Source organism: Cheilinus undulatus, linkage group 2 (assembly GCF_018320785.1).
Source record: "Cheilinus undulatus linkage group 2, ASM1832078v1, whole genome shotgun sequence".
Classification (NCBI taxonomy): domain Eukaryota; kingdom Metazoa; phylum Chordata; class Actinopteri; order Labriformes; family Labridae; genus Cheilinus; species Cheilinus undulatus.
In genome coordinates, this window is record NC_054866.1 from 52,695,301 (window position 1) to 52,723,291 (window position 27,991).

The 27,991-nt window shown below is 41.0% G+C and overlaps 1 long non-coding RNA gene across 2 annotated transcripts; it reads left to right on the plus strand.

Moving 5' to 3' along the window:
* The first annotated feature begins 485 nt into the window (after positions 1-485).
* Positions 486-27,706, plus strand: LOC121526204. 2 transcript variants are annotated; one of them, XR_005993294.1, is made up of 4 exons: positions 486-534; positions 1,788-1,946; positions 19,305-19,380; positions 27,226-27,706. It is a non-coding gene; the product is annotated as an uncharacterized LOC121526204 (long non-coding RNA). The 2 variants fall into 2 exon arrangements; XR_005993295.1 differs by lacking the exon at positions 27,226-27,706 and adding an exon at positions 19,515-19,600.
* Positions 27,707-27,991: the final 285 nt, after the last annotated feature.

The window sequence follows — 27,991 nt, forward strand, 5'->3', positions numbered from 1 at the left end:
AATGATGTCAACTATTTTAAAAAAAAAATGCTACAGCCTGGTTTTGACTTCTCATACAAAAAAAATCCTCAAAAACATTATCAAACTGAGCCTGAATTCCAAGACCTGTACGTTTTCTGATTATTGACTCTTCAATAGCTGTATCATGAACACAGGTGGACTCACGGTGAAGAGGAGCGCAGGAGAATCCCTCAAACCGTCCTTATCTGGCTGCACGTGCTGCGTCAGGCTGTGCGTAGAGACGCACAGAGGGGAACAGCGCGCGGAGAAAGTGATGTGAAAGAGGACTGGCTTTTGTTTCCCGCATGAAAAATCCTGAGAGAATAAATCCAGAGAGAGGAAGAGGAGGAGAGAGGATCCTGGTGAGGAGACTGAGCGAGACTGAAGTTGAGAGAAACACACGCTGACAGGTGAGAGAGAGAGGGAGAGAGAGAGGGTGGGGGAGATTGGGGGTGTTTCTTTCTAATCAGCTGCAGCTTCAGTCCTCGCAGTTCACTGATGAGACACACGTGCAGAGAAGACGCTGTAAAGCAGGTAGGAAATCCAAACCAGCATTATTAATTTCCTGACAGAATTACCTCCAAACACCAGGAGCAGTCAGAAATTACTTCAAACATGAAGACGTGCACGTTTGATGTATCTGTGGAGTTTGATTATCCAAAGACCTCTGTGAAGGACCTCTGGTCTCAACAGTAACGTCCAAGCCCCTCTAAAAGCCCCTGAACATCTTCATATCAAGCTAAAAATAGTTCAGTAGATCACTATAGACGCACTGAAACAATGATCTAGTGGACTGCCAAGTGGTTAAATGGCATCAATAAATCCAAAATGTCTGATTAGTGTCAAAAGAGTGGATGCGTCATCTATATTGTGCATCTTTATTTTTCAAAGTTCCATCAGGACTACAGACATTAATATACCAGTGTTCAGAGGCTGTATAATGAACTTCTTTATTTGATTATTTAACCTTTAATTAACTAGATTGAGACCTGCTGAGATCCAGATCTCTTTTACAAGGGTGACCTGGTAAAGAGACCGGTAAGTCAGGTATAGAAGCAGTCAACCTTGGTCTTGTACCGCTCTGGCCTCCTGATGGCCATCACCCCAGCCTGCTTCAGGCTCTTGCCCCATCTGTCCAGATATCCACACAGCTCCCCCCTCCACAAATAACATAGCTGCCCCCTGTGATCTGGACCAGTCCACTGTGTCTGGGACACCTAGTATGTGGTGAGCTGGATCAGGCCTGGGAAAGCGTGCCAGGTGATAGTTGCTGTTCTCAGCTAACCCTTTCCATCTTCACTCTTGAAATGCACCATAGAGAAGTAGTCACCAAGGAGTCCAGCTGGCCATCAGTCAGCTTCCAGGCCAACCAAGATGATAGTAAGACCGGCATGGGCGTAGCACAGGGGGGAAAAAGGGTACTGATTATCCGGGCCCACGGTAGGAAGGAGCCCTTGAGAAACCTGCAACAAGAAGTGTGTTTTTTTATTTATTTTTTTTAGTAATAAGTGTCCTTATTGAATCAAAAGCAACAAAATGAGTCGCTCAACAGACTGAATTATGTATAAAATAGAGTAAAATACAATACTGGGGGGCCCCTACTCCTCCCTTAAAAATGTCCAAAGGGTGTAGTCCAGCGCTGCAAAATTATGCAAGTACATTGCTCATAAATTGGGAAATTATTTTTCTAAAATACATTAAAATGCATAGATATTTGTAAAATGACAAAAAAATTATGCTTTCCATATTGCTGATAAATATTTTTTCTGGTGGCCCAAAATCCCTAGCTATGCCTCTGAAGACCAGAGGGACCAAGGACTGAAAAACTCTGACTTTAGTCCGCATGCTGTGATACCGGGAACGTCTTGCTCAGTGAACCCATCGCCCCAGTCCTAGTCTGTGATCTCAGCCTCACTGTCAGCGGATCGATGGATTACACTGCCAAGGTAGGTAAACCGCTCCACAACTTCAAATATGTTTAGCTTTAAGCGTAGCACAAATACTGTAGTCCAGGGGTCCTCAAGTACATTTGCACAAGGGCCAGATTTATTCTTGATAGAGACCCTGGGGACCGGACTTTAAAATCCACAAAAATTGAAGAAGTATTTTGGTCCAACTGAAATATTATTGTAGTAGTTTTTGTATCTTCTTTCAAAACACAGGACATTTTTAGTCATTACCAGTGAGATCTATCCCTCATTTTTGACACTTTTAACTCTTTTTTGATATTTTTGCCCCTTTTTTTCCTCTTTTACCAATTTTTGCAATATTTTAACCGCTCTTAAACCACTTTTCCTGCACGTTTTACCCCTTCACTCTTTTATCCATTTTTGCCACTTTTTCACCCATTTTCATTACATTTTTTCCCATTAATTGCTGCAACATTCAAATCAATGTTTGCCACTCTTTAACCCCTTTCTGCAACTTTGCTAGGCTATTTTTCTCACTTTTAACCAATTTTTGATATTTTTTTGCCTCTTAAACTCTTTTTTTCAATTCTTAGCCCATTATAAACCATGTTTTATTCTCTTTAAACCACTCTTTTATCCATTTTTGCCACTTTTCTTCTATTTTCCACTTTTTAAACCCTTTTCATTACATTTTTTTCAACATTTAAATCAATGTTTGCCGCTCTTTAATCCCGATTTCCAACTCTGGAAGGCTATTTGTGCTGTTTTCACTACTTTTAATCAATTTTTTCCATTCTTAACTCCTTTTAAACCACTTTTCCAGCATGTTTTATCCTCTTGGTTTCACCTTTCTTCTGTTCTGACACTTTTTTAACCCCTTTTCATTACCTTTTTGCACTATTTTTGACACTTTTAACCCAGTTTTGATAAGTTTAACCCTTTTTTCCTCTTTTAAACACTTTTTCACCAATTTTTTGTCCCTTTGTGCCACTCCACAACCCATTTTCCCATTTATCACCCTATACTTTTGTAACACTTACCAACCTTACCTTTTAAATATGACTGAAAAGTACATTTCTGTAGAAACAGATCGAATGTTAAGACATTCTAAAACTATTTCATATTAATTGTTTGTGGGATGGATTTAACAGCTGCAGACATTTAAAGCCAAAGGATACTCTTAAAACTACAACTTCTTCTTTTCCTTCTTTTCTGAATTTAATGATCTTTCAGGGGCCGGACAGGAAGCTTTGGGGGGCCTGGTATGGTCCCCGAGTCGCCAGTTGATGATCAGTGCTGTAGTCAGATAGCAGCTCTCAGTGATGTTTTTTCATTCTGTAATGATTTGGTACCATTAGCATGCTAGCTAATGTTAGCATCCAATGAGCTGTGACCACATGTGCAGCTGCATGAGAAGTCAAACATCACCCAGGTCCTCAAACAATAATCATTAATACATTATTGGATGAGAGTTTATTTTTTAGGCTTTCCTTCCTGATCTTCTTTTCCTGTAAATCTGTAGTTTTTAAGGGTTTTTGTGGGATTTTGAGCTGAGGTAGAAAACAGGCTGGTGTTGGGTTGATACTACACTGAAGCACAGCCTGATGCTCCTCTGAGTTAACGTGTGATCTGACAGCAGGTCAGTTAATCTACAGCAACAATTAGGAATCTAATTCACAAACTGACATACCAACAAGGTGACACATTAACAGAGGGAGAGGAGAAGAGGAGAGGAGACAATGAAGGGAGGAGAGGGAAATGAAAGGAGGAAAGGAGACGAGAGGGAGAACAGCCGAGGAGGAGAGAGAAAAGGAGAACATGGAGATCTGTTTTAGTGGTGTGTTTTTGTTGGTGTTAGGGAACGTAACTCTCCCTCCTCAACGTTTGACTCAGCATTATGGAGTCACTATTGTGGTGCACTTACACGCAATGTGATACCAATTAAACTGGAACCAGATCCAGCAGTAACTAGCTGGCATGCTTACACCTAAGGAAGCAAAGCTGGACATTCCCTGGTCCATGTATACAGAAACAGAGACAGTAGACCTGTTTAAAATGCTCAGTGAACTAAAACCAGACCTTAACTGCTTTAAACACAGTTTATGAGATGTCCTGTCGTTCATGTTGCTGCAGACGTTCGTTCACCTCCAGCTGAGGCAGAAATCTGTTCCTACAGCTACATCTGCCCCATCTCTAAATCCACTCCGCCTCCTGCAGGGTAACTGGCCGACCATTATATCTGACTTTTCCCATTAGCTTTTGTGGCGGGTTAAGTGGTCGTGAAGGGGGGCTAATCACCTCAGCCAGCGGGTCTGCTGCACGTCAAATAGCTGCAGAGTGATCGCGGCATCAGCGGCCAAGTATAGCATCTGAAGGAAGAATACATATAAATGTATATATAGTTATCTAAAATGTTTTTGTTAGATTATCTCTTTGTTGTTACAATGCTTCTTAGTAATATATCCATTGCTGCTAGAAAGTCTGTTTATTTCCTTTTAAATGGATTTGGAATTGTCAGGAACATGCATTTGCAGGATGAGCAGCAGAGCTGAGTGAGTGGGTTGCTCCCATGGAAAAAATTACACTCCCATAGGCCAACAGTCAGGTGCCTAATTGTCATGATTAGAGGAAATCTCAATGCAGAGAGATATGGAGATGAGATTCTGCAACCAGTGGCAATCCCGTATCTCCACAGTCTGGGACCGAACTCTGTCCTCCAAGATGTCGTAGCTTGCCCCCATAGAGCGGGTTTATCAGAGACTACCTCCGGAATTTGGGAGTGGAGAGGATGGAATGTCCTGCCAGCAGTCCAGACCTCAACCACATTGAACACTTTTGGGATCAGCTTGGGCGTGCTGTTGGTGCCAGAGTGACCAACACAACCACGTTGGCTGACTTGCAACTAATGCTGGTTGAAGAATGGGATGCCATCCCACAGCAGTGTGTGACCAGGCTGGTGACCAGCATGAGGAGGAGGTGCCAGGCTGTTGTGGCTTGTTAAATTGTCAATATGTCTTGTTTCTTCAAACTTCAATCATCCAATCCACCAAACACCAAACAAGAGCCAACGGCAGAATCAGCTGTTTGGTATTGGCAGAGAAGATTTGGCACATTTTTAGTGGGCGCAACCCACATACTCAGCTCTGCTGCTCATCCCACAAATGCATGATCCTTAAAAATGTGGCACCATTTAAAAGGGTAATAAACAGACTTTCCAATGATATAAAATGTATTGCCAAGAAGCATTGTTACAACAAAGAAATAATGTACCAAACACAAATTTCCTTACTTTTTGTTTTAAGTTACATGCTATTTGGTTGAATCGCGTTCTTCTTCTTCTTCCTCTGAATCAACGAACTACGCAGTTTTGGCACAGTACTTCCCTCTACAGTCTGAAATCATAGCTGCTATTAAGGGATGTCCCATTTCTAAGTCATCAGATGGCCCTTATACTTGGTTTTGAGGGGCGAGTTAAGACTGAGGGTTGAGCTCGAGGGTAGGATTGAAGGTAAAGGGGAGAATTGGGATTCAGCCTTAGTCTCCCCCATGGATAAAAGGTCATGGTCTAGCATTTTAGTTAGGGCTGGGTAATTAATAGAAAATTAGATCAAATTGCAATATGGCCTGGTGCAATTTTTAAATCGCAGAAGTTGCAATATTGTTTTTTCTTGAAATTTGTGTCAAAATACGAATTTTAAAACTTTTTTGCAGCAGAGATTTTATAGATGACTTATCAGGCTATCATTCAAGTAGCAGTTTTTTAGAGTAGTCAACAAAACTACTACTTTTCTCACTAAATATGACAATGACATAAAAATTATAACTCTCTTCAATACAACAAATCCTATCCAATTTGCAGTACAAGTCAATATCACCCCAATGAGATATTTTTCTAAATCGTTCAGCCCTAATTTTGGTCATATTTTAAACTCAGGTAATGACATGATGTGCTGTTGTGGTGAAGTTGTAGTAAAGCATGTTTCATCATGAGCCCTATGCAGTTCTTTTACTCTACTGAACCACAGAAGAAGAGCAAGGTTATCAGGAGCTATGCAGAAGAAAAGTGGTTTTAGTAAAGTGTGTTTGGCTTGTGTGTTTTTGGCAGGGGGTGTGTATGGGAGTGTCCCCTAGCAGATCACCCTCTCAGCTCCTCTTTGATGTCCCTCCACCGCTGCCAGGCCGCATGCTGAGATCTCATTTGTATCCAGTAGATCAGAACGCCCTCTGCCAATTAAACGGAGCCTCCAGGCTGCCGTAGTTAACCAAAACATGACCAGTGGGCAGGCAGGATTACAGACCGTCTGCGGCCTGAGGTTTGACAGCCAGCTGTTCGACTCAGTGACATGAGTCAGTGCGTCCTACGCTGAGGGGCTCCTGAATCTGCAGATAAATGTTGTGAGATATAGACTGAAAGTTAAGATGAAAAAATGCATCAATATTCATACTACAATCTATTTTTCTTACCACAAAACCTCTGCTGAAGAAATAATAATAACTGGTTGTTCCATCCTTGGTGGTAACAGCTGCAAGCAAGCCTTCGTGATAACTGACTCATTCTCATCACTGTGGAGGAATGTTGTCCCGCTCTTTTTTGCAGAATTTATATTCAGCCACACTGAGGGGCTTTCAAGGATGAACGGCCTGTTTAAGGTCACGTCATAGCATCTCAGTCAGATTTAAGTCCAGACTTTGACTAGACCACTCCAGAACCTTCATTTATTTTTTAGTCCATTCAGAGGTGGACTTGCTGGTGTGTTTGGGATCATTGTCCTGCTCCATAATCCAAGTGGTCTTGAGCTTGAGGTCATGAACTGATGGTCAGACATTCTCCTTCAGGAGAAGGAGACATGTCTGACTGTTGGTCTGATGTGAAATGCTGTTAGTTTGACTCCACACCTTCAAGAAAGTTCATCTCTTGTATGGTCGTCCAAAGAATATTTTCCCAGAAGTCTTGGGGATCATCAGGATGTTTTTAGTCAAATGTGAGATGAGCCTTTGTGTTCTTGTTGGTCAGCAGTGGTTTTGGCCTCGGAACTCTCACATGATGCCGTTGCTGCCCAGTCTCTATCTGATTGTTGAATCATGAACTTTGAGCTTAAATGAGTCAGTGAGGCCCGCAGGTCTTTAGATGTGGTTCTGGGTTCTTCTGGGACCTCCTGGATGAGTCGTCCATGCGCTCTTAGAGCCATTTTGGTTCACCACTGTTCACAGTTTTATCCTTTTGTGGGTAATGGCTCTCAGTGTGGTTGGTTAGAGTCCCAAAGCCTTTGAATTGTCTGTAACCTTTCAGACTGATAGATTTTTTCTCATGTGTTCTTGGATTTCTTTAGATGGTTCCATGATGTGTTGGAGATCTCATAGCCTACTTCACTTTGTCAGACTGGTTCTATTTAAGGGGATTTCTGGATTCTACAGGTCTGGCAGTAATCAGGTCTGGGTGCAGCTAGAGAATTTGAACTCATCTTTCAGAAAAAAAGTGTTTAATCACATTTATTCTATGATTTAACAAGGGGGGCAGAGGCTTTTTCACATAGGGTAAGTAGGTTTGGCTGGCTTTTTTCCATTAATAATGTCCTTTTCACGTTCATCCGCTTGCAGCATCCTGCATCATCTGTGATTTGACTAACTAAATTAAAGAAAACATCTTCACATAGCCTGATCAGAGCTGCTCTAACCCTAACCCAATTTTACTCACTGCAGCTTTCATGATAAACTTTACCGGTGTGGAAGTATCCTGTCAGAAGCAAAGCAGGTTATCTAATAGATGTGAATGGAGAAAGTTAGTACATTAAAGCTCTAAATGGACCTCTACACTGCTATTATCATCACACAGTTCCTAATGCACTACCCCTAAACATGACAAAAATGTGATTTTTACCACCAGTTAGCTGATGTGCACAGCTGAAGCAGGGGAAGTGTGGCAGCCATCATGCATTCATACTAGTTAACATCAAACACATCTCTGGCCTTGGTTGTCCTGCAGAGCTGCTGCAGACACATTTCCACTGAGATTTAAGCTCACAGCCTCCAGCCAGAGCCGATAATTAGCCCTCAGTTTGGGCTACAGGTGGGCTACCTGGTGGTCTAACTCAGGTTAAAGTGGGACAGATGTTAACACGCTTAACACCCCCGTCCTCTAAATCCTTCCCCCCTGCTGTGATCCTAATAACGGGGAGGGACAGACAGATTTGTTGGACAACAGCGGCGGCTGCCTGGCTGCCAGCAGCCTGCTCGCCACTGGAAGTCCACGCACACTTTAAACGCCCACACTGCCTCCCACTACAGCTTCATTTAAACCTGACTTTGGGTCTGTGCTCTGAAGCCTTCAGGGAGAAATTTGACTTTAAAATACCACAAAGCCTCACACCATATTCTCAGATAGTAACTGAACACTCTGAACAAGGAAACTTATATCACATTCAGACTCCTAAATCATCTTTAACCCTGATTAACCGACCACAAACCACAGCAGAGACTGATATCCACCATGAAATCCACGTTAGCTACAGGAAAACTAATAATGTTTAGACAGGCTCAGAATGACCTGAGGACCATGAAATGAACTGGGTACTATGGCAAGAAAGATGAGAAATCCATCATCCTAACGGCAGGCTCCAGGATCCATGGACCATTCATTATCATCCATCAGTAATAACTTTATTTAATATGTTTAATTCTGAGAGTAAGGTCTGAACTTTGAGGCTAAACTCAGAATTACCACTTTAACCTAAGAATGCTGGGAATAAAAAACAGAGTTCCTACCTAAGACCAGGAATTCTGAGATGAAAGGTGAAGTTCTGAGAATAAAGTCAGAATTCATAGATTAAATTCAGAAATCTGAGATTAAAATAAGAATGCAAGGTTAAACTCGGAATTCTGAGAATAAAACAAAATTCTGAGATTAAAGTCAGAATTCTGACTGAAGAAAAAATATTGAGGACCTTTTTTTTTAACTCAGAGAAAAACTGAATTCCAAGAAAACAATCACAATTCCAACTTTAATCTCAGAATTCTTACTTTATCTCAGAATCTGAAAAGAAAATTTTGTCTTGAAAACAAAAAAGTCAGTGGCCCTGACCCTCTTTTATTTTCTCTTGCCAGAGATCATTTTACTCTGCAGGAATATCCTGGAGCCGTCTGCTTTAATCTGGACCACAGGTCAAATCTTGTCATAAATGGTTTTGGATTTTAATGCTCCAAGCCTGATTCCTGATGCTCCTGGGCTTCCCACAGACTCCTGGAGATGGTTGGTGTGGCTGACCTGCTGGACCTGTCAGACTTGAACTTGGGTGGATTCGGGTATATGGGTACACTTTTTTGGAGTCTGTCTTCAACTTGCTCTCTTGTAAAGTAAAGATCAGACACATGAAAGCTCACTTAAGCTCTGACGATGTTGGCTACACTTCCAGGAGAAAGGAAGGGCTAATATTTCTGATGGTCGACTGTAGAAGCCGGTCCAGAACTAATCCATCAGGTAGCATTAGGGTGACTGGGACACTGAAGGCTACTGGGTTTGTTTTCTGAGATTTGCTGGTGAAAAATGCTTGTTGGAAAGGAAATCTTAAAATGTATGAATTAATCACAGGAATAGAAATGTGCAGAGGCCCACAATCAGACAATAGATTCACATTTTCAGCATCATGGAAATGTACTGACTGGCCCAAACACAAAGGCTTTAATACAGAAACAGAGGGGAGAGACTGCACGGTGCACAGGTGTGAGTGTGTTAACCTGCTTGGTTAATCCTGAGTGTTTGTCCCCCATGGAGAGACAGCAGGCTGGAACGCCTGACATCAGCCCAGGAGGTCAGCTTGCAAACACAAACATTAACTACCCCCCCTTAAACACAAACACGGGCACACCGACCATGTAACTCTCCCTAACACTCACACAGAATCAGACATGCATGATCACACAGCTACCTGCTCCAAACTCTATGATCCTCTGTGAGTCTGTGAGCCGGACTCGTGCTGCTAATCTTCCTTTACCTCAACAATGGTGTCCTGCTGAGAGCTCAGGGCCAATTAAAGCCCAGAGAGAGAGAGGAACACCTCCAGGCCTCTATGCTCACTCACCCCAGGCTCCACAGACTGAGCAGGACAAAGCAGCTGGTCACTAAAGTGTAAATGTTCTTATCTCATCATGTTACGGCACCAATTCCAAAAAAGTTGGGATGCTGTATAAAATGCAAATTAAAACAATAGTCTAACCCACATTTTATTCACAACAAAACATATCAACATCTACAGATGTTGAAGATGGGACATTTTAACATTTCTTAAAAAATATGAGCTCCTTTTCAATTTGAGAGCAGCAGCACGTCTCAAAAAAGTAGGGACAGGGCCGTCTTTACCATTTAGTAGCATCCCTTCTTATTCTTTTGGGAGAGGAATGTTGTCCTGTTCTTGCCTGATGTAGGATTCTAGCTGCTCAGCAGTCCTGGCTCTTCTTTGCTGCATTATTCCTTTTACGATGCTCTTACTGATGAAAAGTCTGGACTGCAGGCAGACCAGTTCAGGACCCGGACTCTTTTCTGTGCAGCCAGGCTGTTGTGATAGATGTGGTATGTAGTTTAGCATTGTCTTGCTGTAATAGTCAAGGTCTTCCCTGACAGAGACGTTGTCTGGATGAGGGCATATGTTGCTCTAAAACCTCTCTCTGCTTTTCAGCATTGATAGTTTCTTTCCAGATGTGTAAGCTGCCCACGCCATAGGCACTAATGCAACCCCGTACCCAAAGCCGCCCATAAGGGGGGATAAAGGGGAGAGCTTTCTAGACCAGTGGTTTTCAAAAATTTTTCACCCAAGGCACACCTAAGGTTAAGTCAAAATCTCAAGGCACACCATATTCATATCAATACAAAATAGACTTTTTAAATGATATAACAGCCAAGGTGGTCCATAAGGGGAGAAGTTTCTGGGGCCCAGACAACTGGGGGTGGCAAAAGTTGGCAAAAGGTGCCTGAAAGGTGGCAAAAATTGATGAAAGTGACAATCAGACATGGCAAAATTGGGTAAAAAAGTGGCAAGACAAAGTTAAAAATGGTTAACAATTGGCATAAGGGTTCAAAGAATTGGTTAAGAGTGGCAAAACATGTAGAAAGTGTCAAAAAGTTGACAAAAATGGGTTACAAGTGGCCAAAAGGGTTAAATGTTGCAAAAAGGTGGCTAAAATGGTTTGAAAGTTATTAAAAAATGGGCAAAATTAGGCAAAAAAGTGGCACAAACAAAGGCAAAGGGAGTGAAAATTAGACAGAAGGTGGCAAAAATGGGTTTAAAGTGTCAAAAAAGTGACAAAATAGGTTAAAAGTGAGAGAAAAGTGGCAAAACAGGGCTTGTGTTGCTAAAAAATGGTAAAAAGTAATGAAAAATTGGCAAAAATGTCCAAATAATAGCAAAAGTAGGCAAAAGAAGGAAAAAAGGGTAGCAAAAATGGGTTAAATGTGGCAAAAAGTTCCAAAAAAGTAGCAAAAAATGGGTCAAAAGTAATTTTTAAAAAGTTGCAAAATTGCAAAAAAAAAACAACAAAAATGGTCTAAGTTGACAAAATTAGTTGCAAAATGGTTAGAAACATTGGTTAACTTGGTTAAAAGTAGCATGAATAATGATAATCTCAACACCAATTTCAACTCAATAATAGCTTGCCAAATGAGGTAACTGTTAGCCAGGATGCTAGCACCAATGCTACTGATCCAACACACATACTCATCAATAAATCACAACTGGGGAGGGTCCATTCTCTGGGTTTTTTTCAGGGGTCCGGCCAGATTCTCAAGGCACACCTAGACTTGTCTCAAGGCACATTAGTGTGCCCTGCCACACCATTTGAGAACCACTGAACTAGACCCTAGACAATGGGAGGCCGAAAGGGTCTATCATAGGACATTTCAAAGTTAAGCTGTGATAACCATATTTTTAAACCTGATTAAAAACCACTCCTATCAAAGCATATGCCATAGTTTAAGTGGAAAATTAGGTAACAGAGGCAGAAAGTGGCAAAATGGTGCATAAGAATTTGTAAAATGTGGTTAAAATTTGCTAAAATGGGTATAAAAAGTGCTTAAATGGGTCCATAGTGACGAAAGTAAGGTTAACCCATACAAGGATAGGTGGAAACTGCCAAACATGTTTTAATAGTGACATAAACAGGCAGAAAAGTGGTGGAAAGGGTTTAAAAAGTGGCAAAAGGGGAAGTTAAAGTGATGAAATATCATTCAAAGATGGCAAAAAAATGGTTTAAAGTAGCAAAAACAGGGTTAACAGAGGCAAAGAAAAATAGAAATTGGCGAGAAAATTGCTCTTAAAATGCAAAAATAGGCAACAAAAGTGGAGATATAGGTTTAAAAGTGACAAAACAGGTTAAAATGAGCAAAAAATTGTGCAAAGGTAGTTAATGGAATCATAAAAAGTGGCAAAAATGTTTTGAAAGTGGAAAAAAATGAGGGGAAAGATGGGGAGAAGGGGTTAAATACAGCAAAATGGGTTGAAAGAGAAAAAAAACAAGGCTTGATGAAAAGTGGCAAACAACAGTGGCAAAATGAGTGGAAAAAGTGGTTTAAAGGGGTTAGCCAGGATGCCAGCACCTATGCTAATGATCCAACACACATGCACTGATATCATCAATAAATCACAACTGGGGAGGGCCCAGGACGTTGTTTTGACATGGAGGCTTTTACTTTGAAATGCTCATCTTTCCCAGTGGTCACATGATTTCCTTTTCCTCGAGAATTCCATTAAATGACGAAAAAAAAAATGGAATTGAACTAACAAAAATTGGACCCCATTTTTTAAAATGTTGCTATTCGTTTTTCCATTTTTCCCATTTGTGGTCAAAAATGGAAAAAAAAATGGAAAAATGACTTGTTTTTCAGTTTTTTCTATTTTTTTTTTTTTTTTTTTTTTTTTTGTCAAATGCAAAACGGAATATCAAGCATTTTTCCCATTTTTTGAGTCTGGTTTTAACCAGGAAATGGATTTGCCAGAAAATACACTGACCTTGTTTCATATGCATGTAGAGCATCGATGAGTCTTTACCTTAGACCTAACAGGAAGTGTGACCTGAATTCCTTCCTAAAGTTTCCGGGTGTATTTCTGTCCTGTTATGCAGCCGCTGTCCTGGCCCTCTACAGATCTGTGGCCCCTGGTTAATCACCTGTTGGCCCTCATGTTTAAACTGGCCTTGTCTAAAAGTCAGAAATTAAAGTCTGAAAATTAGACTCGGTGGCGATCCTACACAGAACAGAAGTGATGGAGTCCACAGCTCTTAGATAACGGACTCTGCAGCTGCTAAAAACTGGATTTTGTTCCGGTATTTTTGGTTCAGTTGGTCAAACAAAGCTTCCAGCAGGAATTTGTCAGTAAATGCCACCGTAAGGCAGGTTTTTAAATATTTAAAGACAGTCTTTTGATTTCATCTGAAAGCTGTATTATTCCTCACATACTTCAGCGGATTTCAATGTCTTGCAGAAACCGTCCTCCATTCTGAACAGTTCCAGTGTTAAACCCTCAGACTGCAGAGTAATGAGATTATGTCAGACATGACTGACAGCTAATGACACGTTATTAACATGGCTAACACTATAAGGGAGTCGGGTATCGTCAGGCATCATGCCTCCTTCTATTCTCTGAACAATAATGCCGCACTCACCTGGTGACATCACCAGCTCCCAGCCCTCTGATTGGTTGTTGGTGAGGTCACAGGATGCTCAGAAAGGGCCGGTCTGTGTGTGTCAGCAGTGAAGCGTTTTTAATGTGCTTGGACTGTTCTATGAGTTTAGTGAGGTGTTAAAAAAGGAGATCTGATACTTCCTCCTGTAATGACACACTCACAGTAGAAGTCCAGACCAGACTTAAGCACACTGACCCTTCAGTCCAGTCTGCTGACCGGCGTAAACGCTCTGGTCACTTCCTCCACTCTGGTGTGGGTGGAAGAGTTGTGCTTCACAGTATGGTTGGTCATGTATGAGCATAAGCACAGGTATGCAGCATGATTCAGTTTTAAATGACATACTATATGGACAAAAAGTATTCAGCCACCTGACCATTACACCAACAGGGATTGTGATAACATTCCTTTTCATGTACTTTAATATGGTGTTGGCCCACTTTTACAGCTAGAACAGCCTCCACTCTTCTTGGAAAGCTTTCCACAAGGTTTTCTGAAGTGTTGATGAAGTCAGGCACTGATGTTGGATGAGAAGGCCTGGCTCACAATCCTGGTTCCAGTTCATCCCAAACCATGTCTTTATAGTCCATGCTTTGTGCATATAAAAAGGCTTTCCCAAAACTGTAACCACACAGTTGGAAGCATAGCATCGTCAACAATGTCCTGGTCTGCTGAAGCATTAAGATTGGCCTTCACTGGAGATAAGAGGTCCCACCCTGAAAACCAGCTCCGTACCATTTTCCCTGACTTCACAGTTGGGACAATGCAGTCAGACAGTTAGCATTGGTGATGTGAAGCTTGCATGCTGCTGCTCAGCCATGGAAACACATTCATGAAGCTCCCACTGCAGTTTCAGTGTTTACATTAATGTCAGTGGAAGCTCAGAACTCTTCAGTGATGGAATCAGCAAAGCCATTGGGACTTTTACCCACCATGCACCTTTGTTGTAACCTTGCAAAGCAGATGGATTCACCCGTTTCTGTGTTTCTCACTGGCAAATCCAAATGCAAAGCTCCCGTCTGAACCGTTTGGGCCCGGTTAGAAAGTGACAGGACCAATCAGCGACAAGGGGCTGTACTTTCGGGCACGGCGGAGTCGTGACGTAAGCAAGCGGCCAGTGCAGTTATAGTGGAAGACATTAGCATGGATGCTGCTAAAGTGCCAGTTTTATCAGAACTTGACTACATTTCTTTGTTTAAAAAAAGAACAAAGAACAGCAGTGAGTTGTTTCTTTTCAAAAACGACAAAAGTCATGTACTGACATGTCTACAGTTGCCATGGTTCACATTATGCAGCACCCTATGGATTTACTCCTCAGTAGCAGCTACGTCACGTGTTTTGTTGCTCTGATTGGCCCGTAAAGATGTGACAAACAGAACGTTCCCTCAATCACCCTCTGAGTTTTTTTTTTCAAATCCTCTGCCCTTTCCCAAACACCTTCTATGGAAGGTTTTCCAGATGTGGCGTGTCAGGTTACCCTCGTTGACCGTGCTCTGTGATTTTACGTGGTCTTCCTCTTCATGGCTGAGTTGCTGTTGTTCCTAAACTCTTCCACTTTCCACTAATGTCACTTACAGTTGACCGTGGAATATCCAGGAGGGACGAAATCTCACCAACCGTCTTATTTCAAAGCTGACATCCATCACAGTACCACGCTTAAAGTCACTGAGTTCTTCAGAATGACCCATTTAGAATCACTAATGTCTGTAAATGCAGACTGCATGGATAGGTGATGATTTTATACACCTGTGGAAACAGGTCTGATTGAAACACCTGAATTTGGTTATTAACAGGTGTGGCCAAATACTTATAGTGCATGGTGTAGAATCAGTTGCAATCAGTGAGCTGCACTTTTTCCTATGAACCCGCTCATTGGAAAACTCTGTCTTGTTCTATAGAGTTCAAAAGCAGCTGACTGCTCATATGACTGATTGGTAGCAGAATATTTTTATATTTAGAGATGTCAGATAACCAGATTCTCATGTTATTTTACTGTCTTCTCAAGTTCTGGATTCAGTCTTGAAACCATGATCCCTCTCCTGACCGTCTGCCTCTGTAAATGTTTATTGTATTCAAACAGCAGCCGGCTGAAATCACTCTCTGCTGCTGGTTTGTTGTTCTCTCTGCAGGATCCCTCCAATCCAAAAATTAATCTGGTTTAATCCCAACAGGAATCCAACAAAGAAACGCCTCCAAATCTCAAATCTGACCACACAACTTTTCATTACTTCCATATTAGCGCTGTGCTTTAATACGAGCGATTTAACACGGCAGTTAATGTCCCCAAAGAGCCCAGAATACCTCAGTGTGGACGTGTGCATGCTCAGAGGATGGTTTACTCTTAAAAAAACAAGCTACACTAGCTACTATACTATACTAGCACTATGAAGACCGTCTGAACATTAGTAGAGGTTTATTCAATAAAAGTGTGACACAGTCACATAAAAGAAACAAAACAAAACCAGCAGTAAATACCACCAACAGAGTCTGCAGAAGAGAATCTCACTGTCCATTTTTCCTTTCCGGTCCAGTTTTAGTCCATTCAGAGGAGGACTTGTTTGGGATCATTGTCCTGCTCCATAACCCAAGTGTGCTTGAGCTTGAGGTCATGAACTGATGGTCGGACATTCTCCTGCAGGATTTTCTGCTAGAGAGCAGAATTCATGGTGAAGTGGTCCAGGTCCTGGTCCAGACCATCACAGTTCCACCACCATGTCTGACTGTTGTTCTGATGTTCTTCTGATGAGATGCTATGTTAGTTTAACTCCAGATAGAACAGGACACCTTCGAAAACTCTTGGCTCATCAGTCCTCAGAATATTTTCCCAGAAGTCTTGGGGATCATCAGGATGTTTTTAGTCATATGTGAGAAAAGCCTTTGTGTTCTTTTTGCTTAGCAGTGGGTTTGACTTTGGAACTTTCCCATGATGCCATTTTGGCCCAGTCTCCTACCTCCTGGATGAGTCGTCCAGGTTCACCACCGCTTTGAGTTTTCCCCATTTGTGGATAATGGCTCTCAGTGTGGTTCACTGGAGTCCCAAAGCCTTAGAAATTCCTAAGTAACCATTTCCAGATTGATAGATGTCTGTGACTTTGTTTCTCATCTGTTCTTGAATTTCTCTAGATGGCGCTATGGTGTGTTGGAGATCTTTTAGCCTACTTCACTTCGTCTATTTAAGGGATTTCTGGAGTCTGGCAGTAATCAGGTCTGGGTGTGGATAGTGAAACTGAACTCAGCTTTACAAAAATGTGTTCAATCACCGTTAATTCATGATTTAACAAGGAGAGGCAGTGACTTTTCCACATAGGGCCAGGTAGGTTTGGGTGGCTTTATTCCTTTAATTTCATTTATTTCCTTTGGAGGTAAGGCCTGTGATTTCCTAGATTAACATTATATCCAGAGAACAGCCAAAATCTACCCAAATTCTTACAGGGGAGCGTTCAGGGTCTGAGTGTCTGGAGGATTATATGCAGCAAGAGAGATCTGTCCTTGAAGGATTTAGTGATGTTTCCAAATTAGAAGTATGTTAACAGTCTCAGACTTTCACAAAACTGAAAAAGTCCTGAACTTTATTCTGGAGTGAGCTGCAAACACCAGACTTTATCTCTCTGATCTGTTGTGTCATGCGAGGACAAACAGTGGGACCCTGAGGTTGATGGCAGCCTTTAAAACCCAACAAACCTCGGTTACACACAAGCAAACCCACACACGCGCTGTCCCTTTCAAGAGCTTTGCAGCAGCCGCCTGAAAAGGACCCAAAGACGGAGCAGAAAAGGCCGAGAGCCGGTCTGTTGGTGGCTGCTGTGTCTCTAAACCAAATACGAGTGTCTGAACAGCAGCCAAGCCTGAAGGGGCAAACGGCGAGCCAACAACGCCCGTGGTCATGGCAACAGTAGTAGTAGTAAAGAAAGAAGAAGTGCAGCTACATCACCTATCAAGTTTCTCCCAATGGATGATTTTTCCTTTTATTGATTTAATAAATCAACCATGGTCAAAAGAATTTGGCTTTTTTGACAAAAAAAAAACTAATTTGATATCAAAGTGAAAACAGATTTCTACAGACTAATGTCAAATAAATAAAAATCTGTAATATTAAGTAAGCGACTGCATAAATATTCACCTTTAAAGTGACAGACCTGATTAAACAGAGGTCCAGACAGTTGGTGCTAGTCTCACTGTTAGTGACTATACTATAAAGACCCCTGTGTCTGGAAGGTCCTGCCAAGGTTGATCAGTATTCCTGGCTACCATTGCATCATGAAGACAAAGGAACACTTCAGGCAACTGAAAGAAAATTTTATTGAATAGTATAAGTCAGGGGATGGAGACAAACGCCTTCCCAAGACTCTGAACATCCTGCAGGCTCCAGTATTCTCATAATTACAGGCCCATCTCCAAACGTTCTGATCTGGCCCCGGTATAGGAGTAAAAATATTACATAAAAGTCAGGAATGTGGGAAAAGACATTCATTGGTGTTTTCATTTCATATTTTCAACTTTGCATCTCACAATTACAATTTAAATTTGTTACTTGAATTAATTATTTGGACTTTACATTTCACATTTTGACTTTTCAATTCATAATTTTAAATGTTTTCTCATATTTTGCCCTTTAATATCATGATTTAAAATTTCTCAAATTTTTTGACCGTTTCAACTCAAAACTTTGAATTTTATACCCATATTTTGACCTTTTAAAATCATGATTTAAAATTTAATCTCACATTTTGACATTTGTTACCAACAATTAAAAATTAAAACTCATATTTTGACTTAATAAACTCAAATTCTATTTTTTTTCTCAGATTTTGGCGTTTTTAAAGTCACAATTTGAAATTCCAACTCATTTTGACCTTTTGAAATCACAATTTAAAATTTCAGCTCATTGAATGACTTTTAAAACTCACAATTTTTAATTGTTTCCCATATTTTTTGACCTTTGAATCTCATGATTTTTTAAAATTATCTCACACTTTGGCAATTTCAACTCCTAACTTTGACTTTTCACCCCATGTTGTGACCTGTGAAACTCCCCATTTAAAATTTCAACTCATATTTTGATTTTTTAAACTCGCAATTTAGAATAGAAACTTATTTTTTACTTATTAAACTCACAATTTTGAAATTTTTCTCAGATTTTGTCATTTTTAAACACACAATTTAAAATTCCAACTCATTGAATGACCTTTAAAACTTATATTTTGACTTTCTATCGCATGTATTTGCCTTTTACAAACATTATTTTGACTTTTTTTGTGTTTTGACCTTTTGAACCAATAAGTTTGACTTTTTATTTTTCATCTTATTATTTTCACTTTTGTTTTTAAATCTCAGAATCATTAATCATCAGTGCTACATTTTTTCCCCAAAATTCATCAGTGGTGAAAAGAAGCTGGCAGTTTATGGTTGAATGTTGACCCTGTTAGGCTCTCAGGTTAGACCTAAATTCAGAGTCCGGCCCCTGCTGTGACTGAGTTTGACGCCCCTGGACTAAGTCGTTTGTGATATTGCTCACCTTGTCTCCAGGTAAATCAGTTTACCTGTGGTTAAAAAACAAACAAACAAAAAAAAAACACCTCTTTTTGATGAGTAGGGATCATGGCCAATAGATGTGGAAATGTTCTAATGATATCTGCAGCGATCAAGTCTACCTAGAGCTTTAACGGAATAACTTTACCCACAATTTCTACCTGCTGTTCTTCACTTCCTGCCCTCCATCTGACCTTCAAGCATCATCAGGATCGCCTGGAACCAGCCTATCGACAAACCGAAGCACCATCCAATAAGTGAGAAGCAAATCAGCATTGTGAGTCAAAAGCTAAAATGCAGTCATGTTAGTCAAAAATACTTATCTAATGTTGACTTTTTTATTTTAAGTAATTCCCATGGATTGTCTTGTTTTGTAATTCAGTCGTCCTCACTGTAAGATTGTTGTTGCAGTGCATCTTGGGAGGTTTTTGTTCTGCTGTTGAACAAAGGAAGAAAAAGCATGTCGTTGACTGAATAAGGATGTCATTTGTGCTCCTATGCTGCCCCCTGTAGGAGGTCTGAGTACACTACAGAGTTTAGTAGACTGACCAGCTGATCTGTGGAAACATAAAGCATGATGGGTCTCTCTCTGTGTGGGTGTCACTCCATGATCTTAGAGCCCTAAGCATCAAAATATATACTGCATCCACCAGGGGGCAGACTGGAGCTGAGTCACCCCTGACCAAAAACAAAAATGTTCATTTTTCAAGAGTAAGAAATTCATAACAGTGAAGTTTTAAAACTAAGACCCTGTGTTTGCATTTAGTGCCATCCCTAGTCACCGTAGTGATGGAAGCTGGCCAGCGTGTCCCCAGTGAGCGCGCTCAATCCAGAGTGTAATCCACCAATCAGATAGCAGCTGCCACAGTTTTGGTGTCGCAGGGGGCCGCTGGCATCAGTCAGGGCTTCAGATACCTGCCAATAACACACAAACAGGGGTCTGTTTACTGGAGTTCAGTCTGCATCCCTGGCAGCCAATCAGAGTTTAAGAAGAGAATCAGTGATGTCAGTTTAACCTGCACAAAGGTTTAAAGGGTCAGTTCACCCAAATCACTAAGACAAAGTGTTCCCTTCTTAATACTTTTTTTGCAGAGGCGGATAAAAAATTGTGGCAGAGTTTGGTTGAAGTATGGTTGATAATCTCAAAGCATACAGCTCTGATGATTTTCAGACTCAGACATGACCATGAAGCTGTGCTGTGGCTCTGGTTTGTGTCTGAATGTGGAGAAAACATGCAGTATTATTCTAGCTTTCTTATTTTGTCTGTGGCCCAGCTCCTATTGTACAAAGCTACAGCTTTATGAGTCCTGTTTATTGTCCACATGCTTTGAAATGAAAATCCCTGCCTGATGAACATGAAAATAGATTCAAAAACACATCAGAGGACACACAAGTCTTGGTTTTAGAAACGGCTCCATAAAACAGATCAGGATCTAGGAAAATGATTGTTTGGTGCTTCAATATTTTGGGAGGAGACCTGCAGACCGCCTTCATCTAACGGTGCCAGCATGAAATGACAATTTCGAAATATTTCATGAATTGACAAACATTTTTTCTTTCCAATTTACAAATTTGTCTTAAAATTTGAAGGAAAAGAACTGTGATAAAATGGAGATCTTGAAATCTAATCAAACCTACCTGAAAAACAGTGGCTCTGTCCTCCCTCAGTGGCATGTTCTGACTGTCTTTTGATGGTCGGGTGTAATCCTCGGACACACTAACCCACACAGTCAGCTGTAAGTCGCTGGCAGCAGCATCCGTCATGGGAATCAAACCCCTGACATGTCACAGTTCAGCAGCCTGTCAAGGATGCCTCAACAAGATGGATGGCCTTTCCTGTCACTGTGGCTCTGTGTGAGTGCGTTCTTCTTCTTTACCTAAAACCTGCGGCCATCTGCTGACCAAGACATGACAGGGCCATTCTTTATTTGGGAACACAGGCCAATCATTACATTAATATTTTTAAAACATGAACCATAGTCTTACTTTTGCATTTCGGAGGTTTTGATGACTGTAAAGTGCAAAAGTTTATATCACTGGGGTATTGCAAAAAAAAAAACAGCAGGCTGTGAAGAGATCCATGAGACTAAGGCACAAGTGTCAATTTTGTCCCACCTTAGGAATAAGAGCCCCGATTATGAGTTTCAGCATTTGGAGCCAAAACAGAGAAGGGGCTGTTCAGACTGCAGGGGTTAAAGACCCTGTAAAGTGAAAATAGAATCTATGTTTAAGTTTGTTCCATGATAGGTCACTGTGTTATGAACCCCCAGGTCAAATTACACTCAAATCAAACATCTCTAAGTCAATAAAATTCAGCTTAAAATCATGAAAAATGAGGCAGTAAAATCTGCTCCAGGAGGGTGTGGGTGTGTCTGTTGAATGAGCGGAAGCCACGCCCACTCAGGAAAAATACAATCCTCTCAAATTAAAAAAAAAATGCTACAATCTGAATGAAGGAAAGCACCCCTACCATTAATCTGTTTCTTGACCTTTTGTTGACCTTAGAAGAAGAGACAAAGTCTGTTTTCTGTCTCAAATCTCTGTTCTGATGCTTTAAATGATCCATAGACCACTGTGGCTGATGGATTTGGTAAATTTACCTCACAATGAACAAAAAAACAGCATTTAACTGACTGTTAACTTTCAATAAAGGTAGTAACATCAACTACCAACAGACTGGACTGAGATGAACTGCTCTGTGACTTTAGATTGTAGTGTTAGAGGGGCGGGGTCATTCCCCACTGTGGGCTTGTGACATCATGAGCCCACATATCAGCCCCGCCCACATGAAACTCAGCCAGGAAAGCGGTGAAACACTTTCTAACAGTGTAAATCCAGAATTCAGTCACATGTAGATCTGTGTGTTTTCACATGTTTACAGCAACCGTATTCCAACATGTCTAGAGTGTTAAGACAAAAACTTTGGATTTAGATTTTCAGGGTCTTTAACACTTTTTTGTCACTTCCTTAAAACTTTTTTGGTGATGGCACTTTTTTCTTTATTGCCACTTTAAGTCAGTTCATGCTATTTTTGTCCATTTTAACTTATTTTTGCATCGTTTTTTTGTTTAACCATTTGAGCTGCCTTTTTGTAATTTTTACAGTGTTTGCCACTTTTTTGCTGCCTTTTGCACATTTTATCACTTCTTACCCTTCTTGGTCCAACTTCCTCACATTTTGTGCCACTTCTTGCCAATATTTAACATTTTTTGCCACTTTTGGCAATGTTAATTACCACTACTGGCCCATTTTTACCACTTTAACTCATTTTTTGCCCCTCTTTGCCACTTCCTTGCCCCTTTTCACCCATTTTGCCCCCATTTTATGTTTCTATCCTTTGTTTTTTTTTTTGTTTTGTTTTTTTTTTTTTGGCCTGTTTTGTCACTTTTTGACAATATTTGCAATTGCAATTTGCAACAAAAACTTTTATGCCACTTGTTTGGCAATTCATGCCACTTTAAATCAAATTATGCAATTTTTTTGTTTTGTTTTGTTTTTTTGTTTGTTTGTTTTTTTGGTTTGCCTAATTTAACTAAGCAAAATTTTCCAACTTTTTTAGTTTAACCATCTAAGCCACCTTTTTGCAACCTTCCCCTGCCTTTTGCACATTTTATCACTTTTTGTCTGTTTTTGCCCATGTTGTGCCACCTGTGGCACATTTTTGCTGCTTGTTACCACTTTGGAACCGTTTTTTTTTTTGTTTGTTTTTATTAAACAATTTGTCCATATTTACCATTTCTTTTTGCCAAAAGTTGAACTTATTTTTCCCACTTTTTGCCAATTTCTGCAACTTTTTAGGCCATATTTTCTACTTTTTAATCCTTTGATGCCATTTTTTTGCCACCTTGTACCTATTTTTTGCCTCTTTTTAAAATTACCACATTCAAACTTATCTAGAGTGTTTAAACCAAAACTTAGGATTTCACTTAACAGGGTCTTTAAAGGGATATTTCAGCATTTTTAAAGTTGGGCTGTGTGAAGCATGTATCAATAGTAGTTGCATTAGGCTCCAGTGATTTCAGTGAGCATTGCTGGTTGTAACGGCCATGAAACTGGGCTATACGGCGTAACAGATGGGTACAGTTTCTGTGCTGAATTTAGCGAGTTTTTGTTAAATGTGGGCCACGAAACAATGTTGGCTCAAATGTATGCACTATCAAAATATTTTTGAAGCATTTTATTGATACCCAGAACGCCTTTGGATTTCTGTCACTATTTTGCAATGCAAGAGCACATGACCTGTAGCCAAAGCTGGCACTGCAAAATAGGGACAAAATCACAGAGGCTTCTGGGTAAAAATTAAAATGCTTCAAAAGTTTTCAATAGTGCATACATTTAAGCCAACATTTTGTGGCCCATTTTTGCAGTGCTCACTGAAATCACTGGAGGCTAATGCAACTACTTCTGCTACATACTTTATACGGCCCAACTTAAAAAACAGTGAAATATCCCTTTAACGTGCTGAACATTTAACTGCAGTGCATGTTTAACTCCCCTATAAATGCCAAAGCTCCCTCCTCGCTCCCCCTCTGATCGTTTTGCTTGCAAATAAAAAAAGCAGTAAGTCCACTTCTGTCTCGATCTTTAGGATTTTGTATCTTCGATGAAACAGATTAAATACTTTTTATTTGTAAAGCTCAGGAGGCGGGACATGACCTGCAGCACGCCGCTGTAATCAAACATTCACTGGGACTCTTAAATCTGGTCGAGGCCGCTGTCAGCCGTCACCCACATCAAGCTGCCGCCTTCATCTCGTGCCAGGAGCCGCCAACAGCCCTGTGATTACAGCGTTATGTCTGCTTTTGACCTCGATGACATTTTAAGCTTTCTGAACTTTTAGATTCTTAAAGGTAACAGACACCAGGACGTCAACATCAGATTACTCAACGAGAAGAAATACTTACAGAAGAGCTTCTTTGAAGCACGGGCGCTAATGCGAGATCCTGACGGAGATAAGTGGTTTTTAAAGTGTCATGTGATCAAACAGATTGATGCTTCAGCACTCAGAGATGTTGAATGTCTGAATGAAAGATGAGGAAAGTGTAGCTGCTGTCAGTCGAGTCAGTTTGGCCGTTTAAAGAGACCGAAAAGTCAGCATGAAACTGAAATTCAGCTCGTTTGGCTCAGGTTGCATTCTTAAGTGGACAATCTGAAGTTCGGGGACTAACAGAAACTACAAAATATTTCAGTCAGGTTAAAATTATCTGTGTAGTACTGTGAAGAATATCTCATATGATGATGGCCAGGTCTCTTTAAGATCTGAACCCATGCCCAGATTTGTCCTCTCAGTGATAAAGTGGCAGTCCAGATTCAAGGCATGTTAGAGCCAGTTATCTTGTCCAAGGTCTCTCTCATTTTCCTCTGCAAACCACAAAGCATGCATCCAGTCATCCTCCATATTTGGTTTTCTTCTAGAGTCACGTTTGATCATGTGAGTTTCTGTAAGATCTCACGGTCTAGCTGAATCACAGCGTGTGCATTCAGAGGACTGAAAGATAAAACTATCCTTATGTCTGTGGTTGCCCACATCTTCAAACTCTATTAAGATAGCCTATATGGACAAAAGTATTCAGCCACCTGACCATTCCACCAACAGTGACTGTAACAACACTGTATTCAAATCCTTGTACTTTAAAATGGAGTTTGCAGCTCTAACAGCCTCCACTCTTCTCTGAAGGCTTTCCACAAGATTTTGGAGAGTTTCTTTGAAAATTTGTGCTCATTTATTATATAAAGCATTTAAGAGGTCAGGCACTGATGTTGGAAGAGATCCATGTGTTTCTAGTCTTTCTTTGTGCTCTGGGGCACAGTCATGTTTGAATAGAAAATGGCCTTCCCCAAACTGTTGCCACACAGTTGGAAGCATAGCATTGTCCAGAATGTCTTGGTCTGCTGAAGCATTAAGATTGGCCTTCACTGGAGATAAGGGGTCTAGCCCAGACCCTGATAAACAGCCCCATTCCATTATCCCTCTTCCACCAGACTCCACAGTCAGGCAGGTAATGTTCTCCCAGCATCCTCCAAACCCAGATCCACCCATCTGACTGCCACTGCTCTAGCCACACCCAGGCCTGAGTACTGCCACACCTGTAGAATCCAGAAACACCTTAAATAGAACCGGTCTCACAAAGCAAAGTAGGCTAAAACAGCGGTCCCCAACCTTTTTTGTAGAAAGAAAACATTTTCACGGACTGCCCATCAATGTGTGCGGGATAAATGCCACAAATTAAAATTGTTTGAAAAATAGCATAAAAGTTAAGTGCAGGGAAAAAAAAACAACAACTCACCATAATGCTGAATTAGTGGGAGCCCTGAGCTTGTCTCTGTGCCACAAGACGGTCCCATCTAGGGGCAATAGAAAACACTGACACCAGTCCTTATGTCCAGTCTGCTCGGTAATTTTGTCTTGGTTGCAGTCACATCAAAAAACTCCAAAGGCTTGTCTTTTATTGCAGGATGCTTGGTCTCCAGGTGCTGAAGGAGTTTTGGGGGCTTCATTGCCTCATTTGATAGCTTGTCACCACATATTTTTCAGAGGGGGCTTGGCACTTGAGAATCACCTGTTGCAGTAAAACCTGTACTTTAAGTAAGACTCGTGGTATTGTCTGTTAAATGCAGCTTTCTTTTTCTTGGAAGTCATAGGCTCTTCTTTGGTCTCCTCATTGGGTCTTTTCCCCTTTGAAAAGAGGCTTTCCAGCGATGTTTGTTTCCTGCTCGTTTTTGCTAGCTTGTGTGCTTCATTTTTGGGAGTCACATGATCAAAGTAAGCGTCTTGACATGTGTCAAGAGCGGTCAAAAGGTCACGAGGCACAGGTGGAAGACATAACGGAAGAGAATCCGCCCGTTTTTTAAAACAAAACATATTTCAGAATTTGTTAGCCAATAAATTGGAAATTTATCATTCAGTATTTTTGTACGGCCCAGCACCAAATGACCCACGGACCGGTACCGGTCCCCAGCCTGGTCGTTGGGGACCACTGAAAAGATCTCAAACACATCAGGGATCATCTAAAGAAATTCAAGAACAGATGAGAATGTCACTGACATCTGTAAGTCTGGAGAGGGTTACAAAGACATTTCTAAGGCTTTGAGACTCCAGTGAACCACGGTGAGAGCCATTATCCACAAATGGAAAAAACTGTGAGCAGTGGTGAACCTACCCAGAAGTAGTTGGCCCACCAAAACGACCCAAAGAGTGCATGGACGACTCATCCAGGATGTCAAAAAAGAACCCAGGACAACATCTAAAGACCTGCAGGCCTCACTGACTCAGTTAAGGTCAAAACCACTGCTGACCAAAACGAACACAAAAGGCTCATCTCACATTTGACTAAAAACATCCTGATGATCCCCAAGACTTTTGGGAAAATATTCTGTGGACTGACAAGACAGAAGCTGAACTTTCTGGACGGTGTGTGTTCCATCTGGTCAGGGACAGCATTTAATCAACAAATATTATTCCAACAGTCAAACATGGTGGCGGTAGTGTGATGGTCTGGGGCTGCTTTGCTGCTTCAGGACCTGGACCACTTGAACCATTAATTCTACTCTCTACCAGAAAGTCCTGAAAGAGAATGTCCGGCCATCAGTTCATGACCTCAAGATCAAGCACACTTGGGTATGGAGCAGGACAATGATCCCAAACACACCAGCAAGTCCACCTCTGAATGGACTAAAAAACTAGATGAAGGTTCTGGAGTGGTCATGCTGGGAGACCCTCAAGTGTTGCTGAATTAAAACAATTCTGCAAAGAATCAGAGCTTCATGGTGGTAAAGTATGCAGACACATATATAAAGAAGAAAAGGCTTTGCAGGTCTCCTGTCTGCTCAGTGAGCATCAGCTCCACCTCAGTTGTACTACAGCACCACCCTGTGGTTACAACTGGAACTGCACGTGTTACATTTTTAGAATGGTTATGATGTTACTTATGATGTCTGCTTTGACATAAATCAGATGTTATATTGTGTTTTTGAGATTTGACACCATATTTTTGTTAATTTTCCCATTCTGACTGATCATATCTTCATGCTTTATTATTCCGTTCATGCATGCAGACTTTACCCAGAAGCACAGAAACATCCAGATGTTTTTTTAATTGATCTCTTCTTCTAACTCCTGCAGCGCTGATGCCTACATTCCCTGAACAGTTGGAGGCAACAGTCCGAGGAAAAACTAAAGTTCCGCTGAAGTTTCTGATCATCAGATTGTCCCCTGACAGAGTCCCAGAGGATGCTGGGAGAGCAGAGGAGAGGTGTTCTCTCTGCTGATAGGCTGGCCGCCCTCCCTTGTTTGTTTACTCAGTAACGAGCCAATGACACGGCTCATTGACACACACAGAGCAATTATGGGAAAACGAGTGTGATGTGTGTGATGTGAAGCAGCTGGTAGAGCAGAAAAGCTCTCCTGTACTCCTCCTGCTCCATCTGGACCACATCCAGAGGTCGACACCTTAAAAGCTGCACGACTTCCTCAAAGGAGGAGCAAGAGACTCGCTGCAGTACTGCCAACAGGCCAGCAGCTCATTAGGAAAGTATTCAGACCCCCTTCACTTTTTTCTACTTTCTTATGTTGCAGCCTGATGCTACAATCATTTAAATTCATGTTTATTATTTATTACCCCATTATGACAAAGTTAATTTTACGACAGATTTTTAGACATTTTTGCTATTTATTCATGCCTATATTCAATCTTAAACTGTCAACCCAGAGCTCCTTATGAATGAAAATAAATAAAAATGAGCTGGCATATTAAAGCAGTGAACCACAACAGCAAAAACAGGCATAAAGTGCTTTAAGTAGATACAAATATCTGCCAATTTAGCAGGGAAAAAAAAAAAACAATCTAGGCACCTTAACCCTCAGGCATCACTTTAGTTAACTACCCTTA